Source organism: Lithobates pipiens, unplaced genomic scaffold (genome assembly GCF_037356315.1).
Source record: "Lithobates pipiens isolate NorthernLeopardFrog02 unplaced genomic scaffold, aLitPip1_a1.2 Scaffold_18, whole genome shotgun sequence".
NCBI classification, from domain to species: Eukaryota; Metazoa; Chordata; class Amphibia; order Anura; family Ranidae; genus Lithobates; species Lithobates pipiens.
Genome location: NW_027507758.1, coordinates 491,937,253 through 491,960,165, shown reverse-complemented (window position 1 = coordinate 491,960,165; position 22,913 = coordinate 491,937,253). Strand labels below are relative to the sequence as shown.

Genomic DNA, 22,913 nt, shown 5'->3' with positions numbered 1-22,913 from the left:
GAAGCACACACAACTTCCAATAACTCCAGCAGATGTCAATCGGGCCCAAATAGAGAACAGCTATGTAGGTGGATAATAGCGGTATGTACTGGGTACAGAGCAGGCACACAGCACGCACTATCTCCTGAGTGACACTACTGACTGCAAGCTCTATTGTTAAAGATGGACCACTAGCTATATAGGTGAGGTGAATATCACGGTGTATACTGCGGTCAGGGCACGCAGATAATAACCAGAAAACAGCAGAGTTAAAGGGGTATATACAGATGTATACTGTGCTGTGCTGGAGGCACACACAACTTCCAATAACTCCAGCAAATGACAATCGGGCTCAAATAGAGAACAGCTATGTAGGTGTATATAGTGGTATGTACTGGGTACAGAGCACGCAGACAGCACGCACTAACACTACTGACTGCAAGCTCTATTATTAAAGCTAGATCACTAGCTATATAGGTGAGGTGAATATAGTGGTGTATACTGCGGTCAGGGCACAGACAGTAACCACTACACAAGAGCAAAATAGTAAATCAGCCAAAAACGATTGGTGTGTAACTGTGTTGAAGGTACACAGAACACCCACTGCTTCAGATGCTAACAAACACTACACGAGGCCGCCTGAAAGGCGGCTTTATATAGTGTGGGGCGTGCACTACACAGTCTGAGCTATGATTGGCCTGTGGCCAACCATTGCTCTCCTCGCTACTGGCGCTGCGATTGGCCAAGCATGCGGGGTCACAGTGCATGCTTGGCCAATCGTGAGACAGCAATGCATTGCGCCATCGCAGTGCATTGTGGGCCACACGAATTTTGCCGCGAACGGCCCAAACGTTCGGAATTCGGCGAACGCACGAACGACCGATGTTCGAGTCGAACATGCGTTCGACTCAAACACGAAGCTCATCCCTAATGGTGGCTTTGAAGACGCTAACCATTTTATTTAGTGACAGGCTAGCGTTCAGAGAGCCTTAACAAAGTTTGTCCCAAGCTTTGTTTTGAAGCAAGTGTAAACTGGGTGTTAATGTGTGTTGAAGCTGAAGCAAATCTAAATGAGTCCTAAGGGTGTCCCTGTGATCACTTATGAAAAAAGGTATTCATAATGTTTTTTATATCTATATAAAAACGTTTTGCATTTCATTTCTATACCATTTATGGCCCGCCCACCATGGATATACGTCGCTACTTTGACGTTAAATGCCGTGGTTATAGCAGCAGATAGCTGCCGTAAATCCCCCTCCCGCTGCGTCCGGTCATTTCCGCCACTTACCGGATCCGTCGGATGCTTTCTCCTGATGGGCAGGAAGTCAAGTGAGGGAATGATGGCCCCCATTCGGCTCTATGCCCTTGGAGGACCAAAGCGACGTCAAACATCATTTCCGCCCAATGGACTGAAAGGGACAATTTTTTTTATTGAAAAAAATAAAAAATGTATTGCTTTTAAGTGTAAATGTGTGATCTGAGGTCTTTTTGACCCCAGATCTCACATTGTCATGCTTTTTTTTCTATTACAAAGGATTGTTTACATTCCTTGTAACAGGAATAAAAGGGATCCAAAATAATGTTTTTAAAGGGACAGTGTAAAAATAAAATAAATAAGAAAAAAGAATTATGCATATGCAAGTCGCGCCTGCATATGAAAACGGTTTTCAAACCACACATGTGAGGTATTGCCGAGATCATTGGAGCGAGAGCAATAATTCTTGCACGACACCTAGAAATTTTTAAACGTCGCCTATGGAGATTTTTAAGGGTCAAAGTTTGTTGCCATTCCACGAGCGGGTGTAATTTTGAAGCGTGGTATCAATTTACTAGGCGTAACATTATCTTTCACAATAGCACTTTCCAGGATGCCACTTGTCGGCCCTCCTCCGAAGAGTCCTCCCCCGGTCACTTCCCCGAGCTGTGGTGCCCCTCCAAGCTGAGAGCACATTTGGACACCTTGAATCCTCCCTCAGTTACTGCGCCTCGGACCAGCCAGTTCCGAGACGCTGGAACAGATGGATCCCTACCCCAGACCAGGCGGGTCTATTGGGGGTAACCAGCAGAAGCATGTTGCGGGATGTCAGACACCTCGTGACCGGGACCCCTCGCTGGGCTACCCCGGTCCTGGAACAAGAACAGACCACACGGGTCTCACAAACTCCTCTCCCTAACATGTGACCCCCAACATCTGTCGTGCAGCTCACTACACACATGACCAGGCAGAACTTCCAACATAGCCCAGCCAAACTGATGTCAAAGGCAACCTACATAATTAACCCTCAGAACCCCACTACTGTTCTGAGGCAAAAACTAAATTTACACATGAATGACACTTTTTCCAAAATGTCATCCGCTACACACACACACACACATATATATATATATATATATATATATATATGTTTGGGGGTTATAAGTAATTTTCTAGCAAAAAAAGACTTTAACTTGTAAACACCAAGTGTAAAAAAATAGGCTTGGTCCATGGTTAATTGACGAAGAAATTCGATTTTCTCTCTTTTTTTTTTTATTGGGAATATTTTAGAGCAGAAAGTAAAAAATATGTATATTTTTTTCAAAATTGTTGATATTTTTTTGTTTATAGTGCAAAAAAATAAAAAGCGCAGAGGTGTTCAAATACCACCAAAAGAAAGCTCTATTTGTGGGGGGAACAAAATGACATACATTTTATTTGGGTAGTGTCGCACGACCGTGCTATTGTCAAAGTAGCGCAGTTGAGTATATGGAAAAAAAAATGGCCTGGTAGTGAAGGGAGGTAAACCTTCTGAAAGTTAAGTAGTTAAAATGAATGGTACAGCTGTGTGTCTACTAAAGAGCAATGCATTTGAGGTGGGGGTTGAGTTGAGGTGTGGGTTGGGAACACGTATGATTGTCTAAGCGTTCCCGATCCGCATGAGTGTTACCAGCGAATGGCGCCGTGTTTTTCACGTGTTCAGGGAACATTGAGGTGTGTTTGGAGCCTCACCCTGCATTGTGGTGTGCTACAACACATGTACATCAGAGTTCAGTGACAATGAAGTACACCACAACACACACAGTGCTCCCACAATGCATCAGAGAAGTGTGAGGTGGTGGGTGGGACTCTATCTCTACTACATGTTCACAATAACCTCCCTGCCCTCACTCTAGATAGAAGAAGACAATCTCAGGAATAATGTAGAAGATCTCTGTATCGTTATCCGCCCCTTTCACTCATGTGCTCTGGCCAGGTACAGGTGGCACTGTTCTTCTTCCTCTAAATCCTCTCTACACTGCGCGCTCCCGTGCTGCGTGTCGGGGCCGCGCTCACGCCCTGCCTTCCGGCTGAGGAGAAGAGAGGGGGCGGGCGGAGCGTGTCACTGGCGGAGGGGAAGAGGAGGAGGTGTGGCAACCCGGAACCGGAAAGGGTGAGGAGGAGGCGAAGGAGGGTCTGTGCATCGAGAAAGGGGTCTAGTGGAGAACGTTAGAAGAAGCCGGCACCGGCGGAGAGTTCAGGCCGCTGCTCTTCACAACAACGCCCGGTAATTGAACGTGCTCTGTGTACTACTGCTTGTCGCCGCATGAGCCGGGTGGGGGCGCTGTTCTATATGTAGGGGGACCGGCACGGAGAGCGCAGCACTGACATCCCGTGTATGCTGTGCTGGGACTTGTAGTTCCACGTCAGCTGGATACACGCTTCCCGCCATACAGGTTCCCTGCTCTGCCCCTGGGAGTTAAAGTGTCCACACTGTTCTGATTAGACGATTTTCTAAATACTCTTATCTGATTGGACGATTGACCACACACTCTTATCTGATAGGATGATAACACCTCACACTCTTATCTGATTGGACAAATGCCCATTTATCTGCTTGGACAGTCATCTACCGGTTCTTAGGTGATTGGACGATCTACCCCACGCACACTGTTATATGATTAATCAGCCACATACTCTTATCTGAGTGGACAATCATCCATCTGCTGTTATGTGATTGGAAGATCTGCCACACCGCATTTCTGATAAGAGAGTATGCAGCTGATCAACCTATTAGATGTGACCGTGTGGCAGATCTTCCAATCACATAAAAACAGATGGATGATTGTCCAATCAGATAAGAGAGTATTTGGCTGATCAACCTATCTGATTAGGAAAGCATCCATCTGTTATGTGATTGGAAGATCTACCACGCACTCTTATCCGATGGGTCGATCAGCCACATACTCTTATCTGATTGGACAATAGTCAATTTGTATTCATTTTGTATAGTAATGTGCTTGCATATATTTTATCAAATCCATATTGTTTTGGTGTGTATTAATAATAAAAAGTAAAAACAAAAGTCAGGGTGAACAAAAATACTTAAGTAGGTATGTGGTAGTACTGGGTATGTCCGGGCAAAATAAAATCTGTTTGGTACATCTCTATACTTTCACACACACCCCATTTTATTTTTTATTTTTTTTAATAATGTTGCAAATACAGAAACATGTCTGATGCCTAAAATCCTCAGAGCTCATAAGTTCCTGTAGTGAGCTGACAGCACTGCCTTCTCTGCACTGAGATCCTAAGCAGAGTCTTGTCACCCCCTGTCTGTGTGCACTAGGCTGGGCTAAAGCACATCTCCAATTCTCATGATTCTTTATCATGGTTGCCAACTGTCCATAAAATTCAAGGAGAGTTTGTAAAATCCATGATTTATACATCTGTCGAATGTCTATTTTGGACATGCAGTCTGCGTATCTGTCACGGACCGATATAAAAATCACGTGACAACACTGAAGAAAAGACACATTGCTACAATGCACACCAGCCATTAATATCTAAACTGCTGGCAACAAAAGTGAGTACACCCCTAAGTGAAAATGTCCAAATTGGGCCCAATTAGCCATTTTCCCTCCCCGGTGTCATGTGATGGTGTTGGTGTTAAAAGGGCTCAGGTCACTTTTGTTAGTGTGTGTGTGTGTGTGTGTGTATATGTATGTATGTATGTATATATATATATATATATTCTCTCCCCCCCCCCCCCCCCCCCCCCCCCCCCCCACCATCAACACTGACTGTTAATGGGGGATTTGAGGCATTCCCCCTCCTCCACCTTTAGGCTTTAAGATCTGCACACTTTTAGAGCTTGCCAAGACGAATGCCGGTATATACAGTGAGCATGAAACTATTTCAGCAGAATTTGGGAGATGTGAGAAGCCTAGACTTCCATTTATTCACAATACAATGTAAAAATCCTCCAGCTCCTCTGCACCAAGTTTTTTATTTTGTGGTAGTTGAGTAAATCTAACCCAAATATATAGTTTGGCCAATCTTTTCTATTTCTAGTTAAGGAAATGTAGCTAATGGAGAGGTTTGCAAAAAAAACTTTGTTATTGTCCTAGTATTTTACAATCCCTTTCTGAAGATTCCTTCTATTACGAAGACTGTGCCTGCAGGGTGTATGATCAGCTCCAACCCTCCCATATTATTTGAAGACTCAGCAAGCTGTTACCTGATATGCTTTGTTCTAGTTACACATGAAACAAGGTGTGCAGTCAGCTCAACTACATTAGAGCGCATACTTTCACTCTTAATTTAGGTAAAATCATTAGACAGGTGTTTAACTCCTTACCATTTAATGAAACACTATTGATGCTGTTGTTATTTAAGAGAGGTTGCAGCTTTACCAAAACCTGTCCACACCGGGATTTGTATAAAATTCAGTGTGCCCAAGGCTCTTGCTTGGTGCTTCAGAATTGATTGGTAGCCTTTTGCTATGTGGCTCTGCGTTATGCAGCCTGCTCCACTTCATGTTGGTGAGGCTGAAAGGGCAATGCTGCCCCAGGGGACACAGTTGTCAGCAATTTTACACACTCCAATTTGGATTTTTGTGAATTTTAGAATATTGGTCTCTGTTGGGCTTTATCAGAACAGCCTGTTACATAAAATGATTTACAGGAAATATTTCCAAACTAGATCTAGAAGCTGCCAGATCAAGGACTAGGGTAAGTATTTACCATTGCCCTGTAGAAGACTCCACTGCAAGGGGGTGTTTTATTTTATTTCTGGTGCTTGGAGTGGGGCTTCAAGTCTTGGGGTCCATTCACAACTGTAAATGCACCCGCACTCTGATTTAAATGCGAGAACTCCAGCAGGGAGGCAGCTCCATTGAAAGTAATAAGAGGCTGCTAGCTCCCGCAGCGAGTTGCGACCACTTGCATGTAATTGCACATTTGGCGATCACATGCAAATTTTGGACCCTGGACGCAGACATCCCTTTTCCAGCGTCAATCACTCACATGTGATGGCTACATGGGAGATTACATGTGGGTAGCCATGATTAGATGCGGGAACTAGCAGCCTCCTATTGTTTTCAATGGGGCTGCCTCCCTGCTGGAGTTCTAGTGTCTAATCAGAGTGCGGGTGAATTTGCAAGTGTGAATGCACCCTTAAAGTGGTTTTAAAGGCTCCAGGTTTTTACCTTCATGCATTCTATGCATGAAGATAAAAAAACATCTGTGTTCAGTAGCCCCCGATACTTACCTGAGCCCCATCGCGATCTAGCGTTGGGCACTCTCCCTCATCGTTGACTGAAGTAACAGCGGGAGCCATCGGCTCCTGCTGCTGTCAGTCAGAGCCAGTGAGCCAATGAAAAGAGTGGGCGGGGCCGAGTCACAGCTGTCTGAATGAAAAATCAGTGTAGTGGCTTGGGAGTAAGCCTGCTTGGGTGCCCCCCTTGCTTGCTCTGGGGGCACTTGGCAGGAGGGAGGCGCCAGGAGTGCCAGTGGAGGACTCGGGAGGAAGAGGATCCAGGCTGTTCTGTACAAAACTACTGTACAGAGCAGGTGAGTATATGTTTGTTTTTTGTTCAATGACAACTGATCACGGAAATAGATGGCAGTTATCTGTTTATTTATTTTTCTTCACGCTGTCAGCTTGAAGGGGAAAAAAAAATCTGCGGCTTCTGCCAGAGGGACATCGGTTCCCTTTGTGCCTGCCTGTGCTGCTAATTAGCGCCCACCAGTGCTGCCAATCAGTGCTTAATCAGTGCCATATCTCCATGCAGCCTCATCAGCGCACATTAGTGAGAGGGGAAAAAAAGTACCTGTCTGCAAATTGTTACAACAAAATATGAAAAACGTTTTTTTTTTTTTTTTTCCAAAATTTTTGGTCTTTGTTTAGCAAAAAAAAACCAACAGTGATTAAATACTACTAAAAGAAAGCTCTATTCGTATGAACAAAAATGCTAAAAATTTCATCTGGGTACAATGTTTGCATGACAGCGTAATTGTCACTTGATGTGTGAGAGCATTCAAAGCTGACAATTGGCCTGGGTAGGATGGGGGGGGGGGGGGGTATAAGTGGCCAGTAAGCAAGTGGTTAAACATAGCGTCTAGGCCAGGGCTCGAAAAACCCTAGGCGCCAGGTTGACCAGAAATCTCACCCTGGCGCCTAGGCTGCCACCAGCCCACTCACTATAACTCCCAATGCCCCAGACATGCAGTGCATTAACACTGACCGCTGTCCTCCTCCCTTCTCCACACGCACAACACTTGATGCTTGCCAGAGCCGCTGAGTGTGTGAAACTGACTTGTAACTGAGAGGGGGGGGATCTGTCAGATTTGAGCTTGATGTCGGGGGTGGGAGGGACCAGGCCGGGGTGGGCAGGAGCCAGCAGCTATCAAACACCAGCCAATGGGATCTGGGTGGGCCACTACGTGTATGTGGCCCCGCCTTTTTTCTTAAGCAGCCCCAATCATTTGCTGGTGTTTGATAGCTGCAGGGTCCCGCCAACCCTGGCCGAGTCTCGCCCACCTGACATCAAGCTCAAATCTGACAGATCTTCCTCTCTCTGTTACTTGTCAGATTCACACAGTTACTGAGTGCTCAGTGTGCCACCTGCCATCGTCAACCAGTGCCACCTGCCAGTTCAAAACCAGTGCCACCTGCCAGTGCCAGCCAATGCCATGTGCCATCTGTCAGTTCCATGTGCCAACCAGTGCCACCTGCCAGTCCCAAACCAGTGTCACCAATCCAGTGCCATCTGCCAGTTCCAATCCAATGCCATTTGCCAGTGCCCCCTGACAGAGCCAACCAGTTCCATCTGCAAGCCTTACTCTTTCTGATCAGCCCATAACCCTGATGTAACAGCGTTACAATGGAGCACCCAGTCAATAACTCCAATGTAGAGTTAGGGGTGAAAATTACTGGCCTTATCTCGGGAGCTGACGATCCATACCACTCTAAAGGGGGAAAAAAATGGCTCTTAACTTTAACTGGCTCCTAGATTCAAAGCAAATTTGTCAAGGACTGCTCTAGGCAGTTTGTTCCTTACTATTTCTTTGGGATTCATTTTGTCTGGACAGGTGTTGTAGCCCAGTGAGGTTGGCTCTCCTCCACCGCATTACTTGCAGTTTAGGAATCTTATCCATTTTATGTTTTGCAAAAATAAAAAATTGCATAAGGAATGTGTAATTGCTTGATCCACTTCTTAGTTAATTTCTAAAGCATTCTAAATTTCTAAAGCATATAAAGCATCACATGAATACTGCCCCAAAGGGTGTTTTTTTTTTGTTAACATTGTCTAATGCCAGGAAAATTGGCTAACAATTGATATTACTTCAGACTAAACAGAAGTTCCAAAAAACCTCTGTGTGGTATATGTTGGGGAGTAAAAGATATTGAGGGAAATTTTAATATAATTCACACCACATTGATAGATTTGTTATTGGTACTACTTACAGCCTTGGAGATTCTCACCAGACCACTCATTTTGGCAGAAATCTTCCCATTATTAACTTGTAAAAAACCTTGTGTAGCCATCGAGAAGGCCTAAAACTACTGGTGGACACCATAATTTTGCATGTGACCTCAGCAATTCCAGCAGACTCGGCTATTACTCAAGTGACGCTTAGGCCAGCCATAGACAGTGCAAATTTCTTTTCTGCAGTCAAGGGTTGCAGGAAAGAAATTTGCACAACTCCGCAATCGACACAGACAGTTCTGGCAGGGGAATCATTCCTGCCGAGCAATTGTCTGCTCCTGGCGGGGGGGGTAGGAAGCCGTCCTCACTGGTAGCAACTATAGAAGCCTCTAGCGATGATCGCAAGTAAAATCTGTCAGGCTGGTTGTACCCACGTTGATCGCTTAACTTGGTACATTCAGCCCGCCCACACACAGTTCCAACCGGGTGAGAATCAAACTATGGCCAGTCTTAGAAGTCTTCTTCTCCTCATGCTTTAGTTTAGCAGGCAAATAAATATTATGTAGGGAGGGGTGGGGGAGCTGGGCCAGGACAGACATTAATTGGACACCCCCAGAAGAGAAGAGGGCTATGATGTGCAAGGAGGAAGAGGCTGTGCTAGGCAATTTAAAAGTCAAATTTTATAACAAGTTCAGAGGCACTTTGCAAGTGTATAAAAAAAACAAAACAAAAAAAACCCTAGGTCATGATCAGTGACACCTTTTTTGTGCTGTAGGAAATGGGGGGGGGGGGGTCAAAGCCCTCTAATAGTCCAAGCAGCAGTAAATTATGCCTATACTGATCAATGGGATATCAACTTTCAGTAAACTAGCCCTTTATTTACCAAGGTACATTTTTTTTTTCCCATTATTTAAACGTCCTGCTTTTCAGCGAGTTAACAAACTCCTGGCTGATAGGAAAGTGATATGGCGGTTCTAGCGGCTCTGAAGGTGACCCTGCCCTCCATGCATCCAGTCTCTGATCCCCTCTGTGAATACTGAAGCCGGAAGTGACATGTATTGCATTTCTTCCAGGTTAAGCATGGTTGTTCCTGTGTTTTGGGGGAGTAGCAGCTAACTGAGCACAATTGGTGCTTGATTAGCTGCAGGGGAGATATTGGGGGTCTAATAGACCAATGATGTCTGTGTAAAGAGAACTTGTTAACCCCCTTGTGATTGTAAAAAGAGTAAAAAAAGGTAAAGTGTTTAAAAATTTGAATACAAAAAAATGTTAAAAGCGCCCCTGTACACAGCCTCATGCAAGCCTGCACAATAGGGAGCACACCTCTATGTAAATATAAATGTCAGAGTCACAACAATAATTTTAGGGCTATAATCCATGGTTAACATGTAAAGACTTTTGCCTATGGAGAAGTTTGGATACCTTTTTATACTTTTTGCGATTTCACAGGAGCACACACTTTTAGGAAAATATTGTTGTGGGTTTAAATTTTAATTCCTACCAAAAAATGCAGAATTGAATGTGTTTGATAAAATTCCCCGATAAGAAACGAGGTAATGTGGTCAAGTTGATTATCCCCATTTCATATAATTGAAGAAAGGATCTAAGACATCCTGAAAGCTTGCATCTCTAATAACTTCAGTTAGCCAATGAGGGGATGACTTCAATTTCAAACGTTTTACAATTTTCAATGGCTAACATGGCACAATACTCTCACCCTTTCCAAATCCTGGAACTTAGATTCAGGTTGATTTTGCTTGTTTCTGCTTGTCTACATTCTTTGGTAAATTCCACTTGTATTTACAAAGTCTGTGCCTGCAGGCATTTTCATTTTTTGAGAGCAGTTTTTTTTTTTTTTTTTTTTTTTTTTTTTTAGCCCCTCATAGTAACATTGGTTATCTTTTCATGGTCTACTCTTAAATTCTTACAGCATTCCTCTGGGAATAATGCACAGAGCATACTTCCAGACGGGTGTCCTAGGGGGTGTTTGGACAGGCAAGTATGATCTAACCATACTCTGGCAAAATGCTTGGCCATCGGGCGTTTAAATACGATTGTTGGGAGTGCCTGCGTTTGAAGGGGCCAATAATGTGTTTTCGAATGTCTGTATTGCCTCGGAGGGCAGTTGGAAAAGCTTTGTATCCTGTACAGCTAGTAGTAGTTTATCACATTCAACTGGACTTGTTCGGTAACATTGAAGATGTTCCACAGCTCATCCGAGCCATTTCTTCAGCTCCAGTGAGAATAAGGAATAGAAGCCCAGCGTTTATCTCCATACAGGTAGCACAGACCACTTTGTCCAATCACCGTGGAATGTGTGGATACTGATTTGTTTAATAACAGCTGGCCGCTTTTCCCTATGTACAAGTTGCTGGGGTATCTTTCTGACACTGAAAACGAGAAGGCTATAAAATGTCTTTAAAATTATAGAACCCGTCCAGTTGAATGTGCTTAAGGCCTTGTTCACATGGGCATACGTAAGCGTACACCTGTGCAAGGGCCATCTTTGCATGCATGGGGGTGCATAGGTGTTCTGATCATCTTCATGCAGGCAGTCTTGTGTAGGACACAGCGACTGCACAGACACCGCTGCTGCTCCCAATACGATAACTGTGTGGCTGTGGATGCGTGTCCCAGAACTTGCATTGTCTGCGTTTGGGGACACTCCCGCTCGCCTAATGTCAGATTGGGTGCAGTGGCTGTGTGGCCATTGTGTCCCAATTGACATGAATATTGCTGCCTGCACTGGGATGCACAGAACATGTGCGTCCCTATGTGGATGAACACAGATCACCTAGATGAAAATAGAAGAGAGAGACTGAAAAATGAAAAAATGCAGCAATCACATCTAAGAATTGGTAAGCCAAAATATGTTTGCTTTTGGATTTATTACTGCTTTAATCTGCCCATTCGCAGAGCAAAAATTTCTGTCAGATCCCTTTGACAGAAGATGTTTAAATGGATTTCTGTCATACGGGGCGGCCACACATTTAGTCCTGGTTCACACCTATGCATTTTTTTTGGTGCGTCTTTCAGTTCTGCAGAAACGCCCTACAGTCCATTTACCATGGTTTCCTATGGATGTAGTTCACGTCTGCATTTTATTAAAAAGGCCAGGGACTTTTTTTCTGATTCCATAAACTTCAATGGTTTATTAAAGATGTGTATTGAAAAAACACAAAATGCACCTGGAATATGCAAACTGCAACCTGCACCAGTGTGAATCGGGCCTTAATAGAAATTCTGCTGGTCCAGGTGAGAGTGGCTGAATTTCAGTCAATGTGGCCAGCTTTAGTTGTAGTGTTTACATGACAGATGGTTCTTCAGTCCCCAGCGCAGACTGTATAGTGTGGTGATGTCATCACTCGTGTGTGTGTGTGTGTGTGTGTGTGTGTGTGTCTGTTCGTTCATGTGGGAAAACTAATGGACTGAAGTGGTTTTCCTGCCTTGTTTAATAAGATCTAAAAATGCCCTCAGTGCATCAAAATGATGTGTAATTTTAGTCTAAAGACAAGGACTGCTGATTTTCTAAGGGAATATGCTGATGCTGTAGTGTGTTGGAAACCTCACATTGAGATGTCTCTCCATAAATCTGGTGTCCAGAATGTAGTTGCTGTACATTTAAATATAAATATTAACAAATATATACAGTAATTCCGTAAATAAAGCTATACTGATAGTCTCTTTGGAATTGATTAATATAGCTATAGAATTAGTGGTGTACCGACATTTTGGTGCTGAAACTGAAAATTTAGGATGCACTTGGCTGAAACCAAAACTGACAGTTTAAAAAAATAAAAATAATAAAAATTATTAAGGCTGCAACTAATATGAGAATGACTCCCCTCCCTTCTAACTGACCGGCAGGGGGGAAGGTGTGGACTAGGGGTGCAACGGATCAAAAAACTATTGGATCGTTCCTCGGATCAATTTTCGGATCAGCAAAAAAAATAACACTATTCTCCCCCCAATAAAACGCAGCTTATTACAAGCATAAAAACATAGTCAGCATATCACTGATGATTTGCGTCAAGCTCAGCACCAGTCAAAGTTCATCCAAACAGACCGCCGCGATGAGTCGCAAATCATCAGTGCTATGCTATGTTTTTTTTATGCTTGTAATAAGCTGCATTTTATTGGGAGGGGGGAGATAGTGTTTATACATTCATTTGAATGGGCTGCAGATCACACCAGAACTGAGTAAAAGTTGTGCATGCACTACTATTAATCAACAGGCTGCACCAAATCGCATGATTCTGCAGTACCAGTCAGGTTGGTGACCACAAATGCACTGCCTTTGCAATCTGCGTTTGAGGTGCTGTTAACAATACATTGCCACCCACAGCAGATCACAAAGGCCGTGGTTCCAGCGTAGTGTGGAAAAAGCACATGGAAAGCGCATTTCCACCACCTATGTTCTGATGTGAACTGGCCCTGGAGGATTAGGATAGGCTGTTATGATCTTCCCCTCTTTTAGAGATCATAGGATTGGGTATCTAAGCGTTTTGTGACCAGCACAGGAGGAACTCGCAACAGCATTTTCTTTGAGATATTTTATCCCCCTTATTTCTGCTTGTGTTTTTGATCGTGTGCAAGGTGTGTTTGGTGGTGTGTGTTTTTTTTTTTTTTTTTATTAGGGCTGCTGGTGCCAAGCACAGCTCATTTATAGCCACTACCTGATTCATGCAAGTGAGTCATATTGAAATGCAAGCTAACCGAGACAAAACCCAGGAGGAGGTAATGAGTGAATGTGTAACAGATACAAATATGATTTCTGGCACATTTCACACTGCCGTGTACCAGAGACACCCAGTGCCTGGCAGCTGTGTATCATCCTTTTCCCTGTACATATAGTTTAAATCCCAATTGGCCCCTTGTTTATTACTGTAATAGTCAGGCAACATATGCAGTAATAAATCTGCTGTTCTGCTTTAAAAATGTGTTTTTCCTTTTTGATGGGTACCAACAATTTTGTCCACTGTTGTGTTTTACATAATACAAAGTTTGTTGGTATGTTCATCAGTTCCAGTGTCTGAATAGGTTATAGTGTGTTGCTTCAGTCGCACGCAAACTACTGTATGTATGGTTTGAACACGGCGAGTGCATACACACTCAGTGCAGTCCGATGTCCTAGTAGACTCAAATCTCAGGACTGCTAGTAATCTTCGCTAGTGTACCACTGTGCTTATGTCATTTCATTCAAAATGTAGTGCTCTGATACAGGGCACTTTTATTTCTTAAATTGTCTTGGTAAAAAATGTCTTGGCATTGAATAGGAGAGCAATTCAACTCCATTCAACAGTTTATCTCCTAATATTGTGATGTTGCTGCACCAAGGTCTCCTTGAATGTCAGTTTAGATTGGATTACTTGATACAGCCCCCCTTTGAGCTCTAGCTTATATTTAGATAACCTGTAGACCTTTTGGAGTTCATGATGTAACATTACACCTTATAACTTTGAAGAAGTTTTATATAAGGGTATTGTAGCCACTGAACTGGTGTACCTGTTCTACTATTTTTACAAACGCTTAGGTGAGCTTAATCCAGACTATGCACATTGAAGTATTAACATATGTAGAAGCAGTATGTAGCTATAGACATTGCTCAGAAATTTTACAATTTCACAACAGAGGCACAGAAATCGCAACTTTTCTCCCATGGGCACAGAATTCTAAATTTGTGTCAAATGATTGTAAAGTCTCGTTGGGTGTGTTTTTTTTTTTTTTTTTTTCTTTTCCATTCTGCTCTGTTGTGGTGGATTTTCACACAGCGGCCTGGATCCTCCTCTCGCGTCCCTCTTTGGTGCTCCTGGCCCCTCCCTCCTGTTGAGTGCCCCCACAACAAGCCGTTTGCTATGGGGACATCCGAACTACAGCTCCGCGTGTCCATTCAGACATGGAGCCTCCGTTTGGCCACACCCTTTCTCTCCCCTGATTGGCTAATTGACAGCCGCGGGAGCCAATGGCACCACTGCTGTCTCAGCCAATCAAGAATTCTTTGTTTATCCAGGATCCATTCTGGCTTTATGTGTTTGGACTTTCAATTTTGAACATTCAGCACTTTGCACTTTATTTTAGTGTTTTAATATTTTGAAGCATTATGTGTTCACTTTCTTTTTAATGCATTACGAGTTTACTTGTTATTTGCATTAGCACTTTAGAGGTTGTGCTTATCATTTATTTTGCTTATACTTTACTTGAATTAATGAAAAATCTTTATAGAGATTTAATTCCAAAGTGAAAGTCCCTTCCTAGTTTGTATGGAATGTGGATCTGTCTCCCCTCCATATTATTTTATTTTTTCCCCAATCGTCTTTCAGGACAGCCACCTTTGAGAGACACTGGCTCCTCCCCTCTTAGGAAACACCGCTTTCATTTTCATGATTTAAGCCTCCTCCTCCCTTCGTTCCTCAGTTATGGTGTTTCCTCCGGTGGGGAGACATCGCTAAGGAACCTTAGCTGAATTCGGTTGGTGAGACTGAAGCTATCCGAGCGGAGCCCCGGCCCCACTCGGTTACCCGACCGTCTATCGGTCGGCCCTTGACAGTCGGATCAGCGGGGAGCTGAAGTGTTCGTACTGTCTATACACCCTAAACTTCGCTTGGGGAAAGCAGGAAGTTTTACAGGGTCGTCCGTCCGTTCACCCGCGGGTGTTTTAACGGAACAGGCAGTCCGGTCGGCTGGGGAAGCTGAACTTTTGACTGACCTTTTTCTATATACGCACTCCAATCTTCGCTTGGGGAAAGCAGGAAGTTTTTGGGGAGGTTCATCCCTGCGTTTCGCCCAGTGGGGCGCTGCAACGAGGACGTCCAAGGCCCCCCTGTGTATCCAGTCGGCTGGGAGCCAGAGGCCGGACCGGTTGGGGGGCGACGTCAATTCCGGTGGGGGCGGACCTCTTCGTTGGATCCGCGTCTTCCGGTTCCGGACGCGGCACGTGGAGGGGAACCTAGCGTTCGGCTGGTGCAGCCTCTCTTTCTACAGTTGCACAGGTAGCTGTTGGAGGCACGTTCGTACCACTCTTCCTCAACAGGAGAATGTCCAAAGCAGTGGCTTCGGGAGCTCCAGGAGTAACGGCACCAGCCACTCAAAGGTAAAAGCCCTGGCGAGGGGTTCCCTTACCTTACAACCAGTAGCTCCACTGATGTTTTTTCCCCCTAGGTGGTCGGGGGGGGAAGGGCAGTGCGTCTGGGATCCAGATGGAGATTGATCCTAGGGGAGGGCACTCCCGGTGGTCCTCTTAAGTAGTGCTGGTGTTTCTTTTTTTTAGGATTTTATGCTGCTCTTTTATCTCTAGGTCTCTGAAGGACATGAGCAAGTCTCCCCTTGGTTCTAGGAGGGAGCGTCCTTCATATAGAGCCTCTTTGGGGAATCCCTGGTTCAAAGGCACTTGGTAAAGAGTGTATTGAAGCACCGGATAGCTCAGTCAGACCTTTAACCTAAGGTTCCAGTGGCCTCAGAGGGTTCAGGTCCCTGTTTGAGCGCCATCAGGAAACAGGCAGCAGAACACGGTGCATATCTGGCGGCTTCTGGGAAGGTTCCAGTGGCCTCAGCTCCAGAGCACTCTTTCACCAGCACAGCAGAGTGTTCCACCTAACCCGATGGATGTTCCTCCTGCAGGTTAAGGGAGAGTCTAGAGGGTTCCAGAGAGGAAGTTGAGGAAGAAGTTGACAGTGCCGTCTCAGACTCCCAAGGGAATCTGATAAAGGTGAGGGCTTGGGTGGGGAACCCAAAAGAACCCCTCGATATAAACTTCCCCCTGGATGAAGTGGATAAGCTCTTGAGAGCTATTCATACCACTTTAGGAAGAAGGCATTGTCACCCCACGATCAGATGTACTAGGACCTGGGGGAAGCGGGTGTTCTTGGTTCATGATGTCTTGATCGATGCCATCAGGAATGGCGGGGTCCCGAAGGAAAACCTTTCTTTTCTGGTGCATTAAAGCAAAGGTTTTTTCTTGGGCGGAAGAGGAAGCTCTTGTCTGGAATAGAATCTCCCAGGTTAGAGACTACCTTTCTTCAGACGTCCAGGCATACTGACCTGTCCTCAGGGACATGGGAATGCTTTCAGACCCTATGTTTGAAATGATGGACTCACTTCTGAAGGATGCATGGGCTTTTTCTCTTAAGAAAATATCTAAGCCTGCCATAGCGGCCACAGTGGTGGCTCATAATATGAAGTGTCGGCTTAGCCAGATTAATGCATGAAGCAATGACGGCAGAGGAGACTTTCTATCCTCCTTTCCCATGCTGCTTAAGGTGTTGGCATACGCTGCTTCGATTCAATCCAGGCGAATGTATGCAAGATCTTCGGCTCTGACCAACTCAGCCTGGAGGGCCTCAAGGCTGAAGACATGGCAGGGGGTCAAGGCATGGCAGGGGGACAAGGCGTCCAAAGCAAAGCTCTGGAATCTTTTTTACAGGAGGCTGCTGTTACTGCTACTGTTTACTGCTGTTTGGGCCAGGTCTTGAACCAGGGCTAGATCGCACGGCTGATAAGAAAAAGGCCTTTCCCCTTAAGAAGAAATATGGGGAGCAGTAAAAAAGAGGCCTTCCTCCCCCAGTGGGAGATGATCACCTCCAATCAGTTTGTGTTGGGGATCATCGTAAGAGGTTACCGTTTGGAGTTTTCAGAACTCTCCTCTTTTGAGACTCCTTGTCACTGAGCTGCCAAAATGTGCCCTTCTTTCCTCTTCAGGAGTTAGAGGAACAGGAAGTGGTAATACAGGTCCCAGCAGGATATATAGAAAGGGCTCCTATTCTCACATTTTTTTGTGGTTCACAAGCCTTTGGGAAAAAAGTTCAGGCTCATCCTGAACCTGAAACGTCTGTGTGTCTTAGTCACCTACAGATGGCTTTCGTTGGTTTTGGTCACTGGGTGAGGGCACCTCTTCCACCAAAACTGTTTCAGGGCATGGATAGTATGGATGCATACCTGCATATTCCCATTGCAGAGAACCACCAGCGTTTCCTTAGGCTGGCAGTGATAACTTCTGTAGGGGTGCTACACATTCAGTTCAAAGCACTTCCCTTTTGGGCTATCCCTTTCCTCCTCCTATCTTCACCAAAGTGATGGTAGAAGTTCTGGCATTCCTGCGTCTCAGGGGAGTCTCGGTGATCGTGTGTCCTGAAGATCTTCTCCGGTTTGTACCTTCTCTGACGCAGTCGATTTGGGATCAACAGGTAACAAAAGACCTGTTAGTGAGCCTGGGTTGGCCTCTGAACCTAGAGAAACCCAACTTAAATTCCTTACCAGGGGGTCACCTTCCTGGGGTAGGTGCTGGGCTCAACAGAACAAAAGGTCTTCCCTCCTTGGAGAAGATCCAGAAGATAGACAGAGCACTGTTGTTTCTCCAGGGCAACTGTCAAAAACTCAGTTAGGCAGGTTGAGTTTACTGACAGCCACGCTCCTAGCAGTTCAGTGGACGGGGTCATGTTACCGTCCTCTGTAAACTATTCATCTTGAAGCTTTGGGACCACAGTCAGGGGTCTTGGGACTCTTTGGTTCCAACTCAGGTAAAGAGGTCCCTTTTGGGAAAGGGAGCACGTTTGTTACAAGACCTAGAAGGGTACACACCTAGACTCCTGTTTGGTACAGGAAGGAATCTAAGAGATCCTCAAATTGGAGGGAGTTGAGAACAGTAGATCTGGTTCTCAGGACCTCTCAGAGTTCTCTGGAGACTTCGTGTAAGAGTCATGGAAACAATCCCTTGGCAGTGGCTTGCGTCGACAGGACGGGGACTCCTGGAGCGGATCCTTATGGGTCCTGGCGAAGGCCATCCTCAGATGGGCCGAATATTAAAATCCTGTCTTTTCAGTGATCTGTCTTGAAGGAGAGCAAATCCTGATATTAGATTTCCTCAGAGCAACCAGGTTCTCAAGCAGGAGGTTCTTCGAATGGATCACCCAGAGTTGGGGGATTCCTTGCATAGACCTCTCTTTTTCTCAAGGGAAAACGCAAAGGAAGCCATCTCCTGTTCCATGAACAGGGGAGATGGGAGGTCGGGAGCAGACACACTAAAGCACAGAGTTAGGGTTTCTCTAAGTGCTATGCTTTCTCCCCTCCCGTTCTGATTCCTGCAGGGTCAGGGAAGTTTTCAGGTGGAGTTTACTACCTATTTTCTAATCACACCTCTTGGGCCCAGGAGGCCGTGGTTCTCCATTCTGAAGGGCCTGTCAGTAGAACCCCCCCCCCCCCCGGGTTTTCCCGGTCTAGGAGTGTTCCTTCTCCCAGGGTCCAGTCTGCGGTCCCCAGGTGGATTCTTGCAGCTTGGCTACTGAGAAGGAATTGCTGAAGGGCAAAGAGGTCTCAGACTGTTTAATAGCCACTCTTCTGAATTGCAGGTAAATAGAAACTCAGACCATTTTCTTGAAGGTATGGAGACGGTTCAACAGCTGATGCTCAGAGAACTCCTTCAATGTGCACAGCCTTGTAGCCGTTCTAGAGTTCCTGCAGTCAGGGGCAGATAAAGGTTTAGCCCCATAAACATTGAAGAGTCAGGTTTTCGCTTTTAGCGTATTCCTGGAAGGACATCTAACATCAGACCTTGGTATAGTAAGGTTCCTAGAGCCTTAAGTAGGCAAAGACCAAGCCTTTGGTCGCCCCCTTCCCAGTCGGGGTCACTCATTAGTTTTACAGGTTCCCACAAAGGAACCTTTTTCAGCAATTGGAATCTGGCTGGTTATGGTTGATCACTCTCAAAACTGTGTTTTTTGTGGCGATCACTGCGGCAAGGAAAGTGAGTAAACTCGAAACCCTTTCTGTTAAGGCACTCCCTTTCCAGACCATTCAGTTTTTAAGATCATTCTGGCCTTTTTACCTAATGGTAGTCTCTAATCCTCAGAGAGTCCGAGAGATTATGCTGCCTATTTTTCGTTCAAAACCAGTGAGCGAACAGGACACATCTTCTTGGACGTGTCCTTCATTATTTTGGTTACACAAAGCCAGTTCAGGAAGTCTGATTTACCTTTGGTGTTACTTCCAGGGGCTAGGAAGGGTTCCAAAGCTTTTAGACGTACGCTAACCAGATGATTAAGGTCAGCCATTGGGCAGACTTGCGCGGTTGGGGTATTAAAGCCTCCAGTTAGAATTAAAGCACACTCAGCCAGGACAGCGGCAACTCCGCAGACAATGTGGGCTGGTGTGTCTCCTGAACAGATCTGTAGAGCCGCAACGTGGTTCAAGTTTTCTACGTTCGTGAAGCACTATAGATTGGATCTTCTCTCAGCCAAAGACCAAGCCCTTTGGTCACAAGGTGCTGCAAGCAGTAGGTCCCACCCTAAGACAGGGTACTCGCTTATCCTCTCAAAGGTGGCTGTCCTGAAAGACGATTGGGGAAAAATGGAATTACGTACCGGTAATGTCCTTTTCCAGGAGTCTTTCAGGACAGCACCGGTTCCCACCCAAGTTTTTTGCAGATCATCGGGAACTCATTACATGAGGCCGTCAGGTAAGACTTAAAGGTTTGTTTATTTGACGTGTTCTTGTGTCTCCCCAGTTGGCCGGAGGTACTCTGGAAGAACTGAGGAACGAAGGGAGGAGGAGGCTTAAATCATGAAAATGAAAGCGGTGTTTCCTAAGAGGGGAGGAGCCAGTGTCTCTCAAAGGTGGCTGTCCTGAAAGACTCCTGGAAAAGGACATTACCGGTACGTAATTCCATTTTTTAGGGATGCACCGAAATTTCGGCCTGCCGAAAATGCCCTTTTCGGCAATTTGCCGAAAGAGAAAAACGGCCGATAATGGAGCCGAAAATGGGGCGGGCCAGGGTAGGGGGCGGGGCTCCGCCCCCCGCCCCTGGTGCGCCCATCATGAAAAGATATATCATGCTATAGTGCAGGAGAGCCGTCTCCACCACCTGTTTGATCACAGCATGGGAACATCACAGCTTTCAGTTCAATAGCTGTGCGTTCCCGGCCGCGCACCGTCACGTACAGCCCCTCCCCCTTGACCCCGGGCACTTTGATAGACAGATCATCCGTCCAATCCTATCAAAGTGCCCTGACAAGGGGGAGGGGCTGTACGTGACGCGCGCGGCCGGGAACACACAGCTATTGAATTGAAAGCTGTGATCAAACAGACGACGGAGGCGACTCTCCTCTTCTCTCTTCTCTTTACAGGTTGGCTGCTATGAGGGGACACACTGGCTGGCTGCATTGTATCAATTGTATCATGTGTCATGTATCATGTGTGCAATTTCTGACCATCTCCTGTACCATGTCGCCAGTCTCTGACCACCTCCTGTACCATGTCGCCAGTCTCTGACCACCTCCTGTACCATGTCGCCAGTCTCTGACCACCTCCTGTATAAAAATATTTTTTTTAAAACAGTCATTTTCGGTATCGGTGCTGTATCGGTTTTCGGCCTAGTGTATCTTTCATTTTCGGTATCGGCACCAAAAACCCATTCGGTGCATCCCTAATTTTTTTATTTCTCATGTTGTTGTAGTTTCATTCAACCTCCACATTTCATGCTCCTGATCAAAAATTGTATGTGATCACATTCCATCTGTTCTCAGCTGCATAAGTGCTGGGGGGAGGCGAAGCAACAGGGGGGATGTCAGGACAAGTGATCATTGGAGAAGAGCAGGCTGAATTCCCAGCATAGCTAGAGAACTGATCAGTGTGCTCCTGTGTGCCCCCCCCCCCCCCCCAAAAAAAATGTATGTAGATGAATACATATTGGTCTAAAAGAATTTGGGTTATAGCAAAAAGTAAAAAATATATTGTTTTTGTTTGTTTTTTTCAAAATTCTCACTCTTCTTCTTTTTTTTTTTTTTTTTTTTTTTTGTTTGTTTATAGCTCAAAAAATAAAAACCACAGAGGTGATCAAATGCCACCAAAACAAAGCTCTATTTGTGGGGAAAAAATGACCTACATTGTGATTGGGTACAATGCCGCACCACTGTGCAATTGTTGGTTAAAATGAAGCAGTGCCGTATTGCAAAAAATGGCCTGGTCAGGATGGGAGTAAATATTTCCGGGACTGAAGTGGTTAAAGCTGTCAGACAAGTGCTAATGCCCATAGCTGTGCAGGTGCCATGTTGTGTTTATGAACATTATTATGCAATTGCTGCCTAATAACCATAATATTTAAAAGTACAAGTGTTTGTTATCTAGGAATCACCCCAAGTCATCCCCAGGGGCAGGTATGCTGCAATTTAATACCCAGAACAATGTGACCGTGTTGTAGGCTTTCATTACAAAGTTCAGATGACTTGCTTGTCTGTTTAGGGAAGAATATGAAACAAATTTTGAACAAAGTCTTTTTTACCAGAAACAAACACCACCGCTGTAGCATGAATATTTTCCCCTTAGACTCTTAGGGCTCATTTAGATGTGCAAAGAAATGTGAGCGCCAATTGACATACCTGATGGGTTTAGATGCGATTGTGTTGCTTTCAAACTTGCATGCCAGGTGCTCCCTCTGCGTGTGCGTTTTTTATTTTTAGATTCTTTTTGTAATCTCTTGGCTAATAATGTTTTCTAAATGCATCTCAAACACGCAGTAAACGCCCTAGGAATCGTTTGGGGATCAGCAAAGCCTGGCAAACGACATGCTGGATTGATTTTTATTTTTTTTATTTTTTGAGCCAATGAAACACTAACGAAACCATATGAACAGCACTGGGCGCTGCAATGCACATGATTTTGACAGGTGTTCATGCAGCTTCAAAAACGTTCATGAAACGCCTGCTTTTGAAGCTAGTGTAAACTTGCCCTTACTGTACAAAAGAGGGCATCAAGAAAGTACTGAATATACATGCGCTTCCCACCTTTATTACTATTCTCATGACCACTATTTTGGTACTGAAGGATCATATACTTATGTAGAACACATGTTGTTCTACATACATGCTGAGCCCAGTTTCCTGATGTTTGCTTGTGAGGTGGGCGGAGCAAGTCTCCCGGCATCATCTGTAAGTCTAATTATTACTGAGTTTACAGGGAGCGTAAGTGGCTCTCCAATAGGAAATCCTGCACGGAACTTCCTTTTATATACACATTCTTACTCCATGGAACACTGTATCCTTTTTCCTGTCAAGCTGAGGTTACATTATATTCGGCATGGTAGATGACTTCACTGAGCCAGAAATCAAGTACTGTGTTTTAGTTTGTACACCTGTAAGATAAATTATGTACAATACCTGAATGGAATAACAAAAAATCACTGCAATCCTTTTTTTTTTTTCTTCTTGTTGTAATTTATTCTATTTATAGGATTTGTTTTCATTTCCAACGTGTTTTTAATTTTATACTTGTGCATTATTTTTT

At 44.9% G+C, this 22,913-nt stretch overlaps 1 protein-coding gene across 1 annotated transcript in view; it reads left to right on the top strand.

Moving 5' to 3' along the window:
• The first annotated feature begins 3,338 nt into the window (after window positions 1-3,338).
• PAK2 (p21 (RAC1) activated kinase 2) overlaps window positions 3,339-22,913 on the top strand; it is a 70,237-nt gene continuing 50,662 nt past the window's right edge. Inside the window, exon 1 of the mRNA XM_077488595.1 lies at window positions 3,339-3,500. The gene's annotated coding sequence lies outside the window, so the exon portion shown is untranslated. The remainder of the gene's footprint in view (window positions 3,501-22,913) is intronic.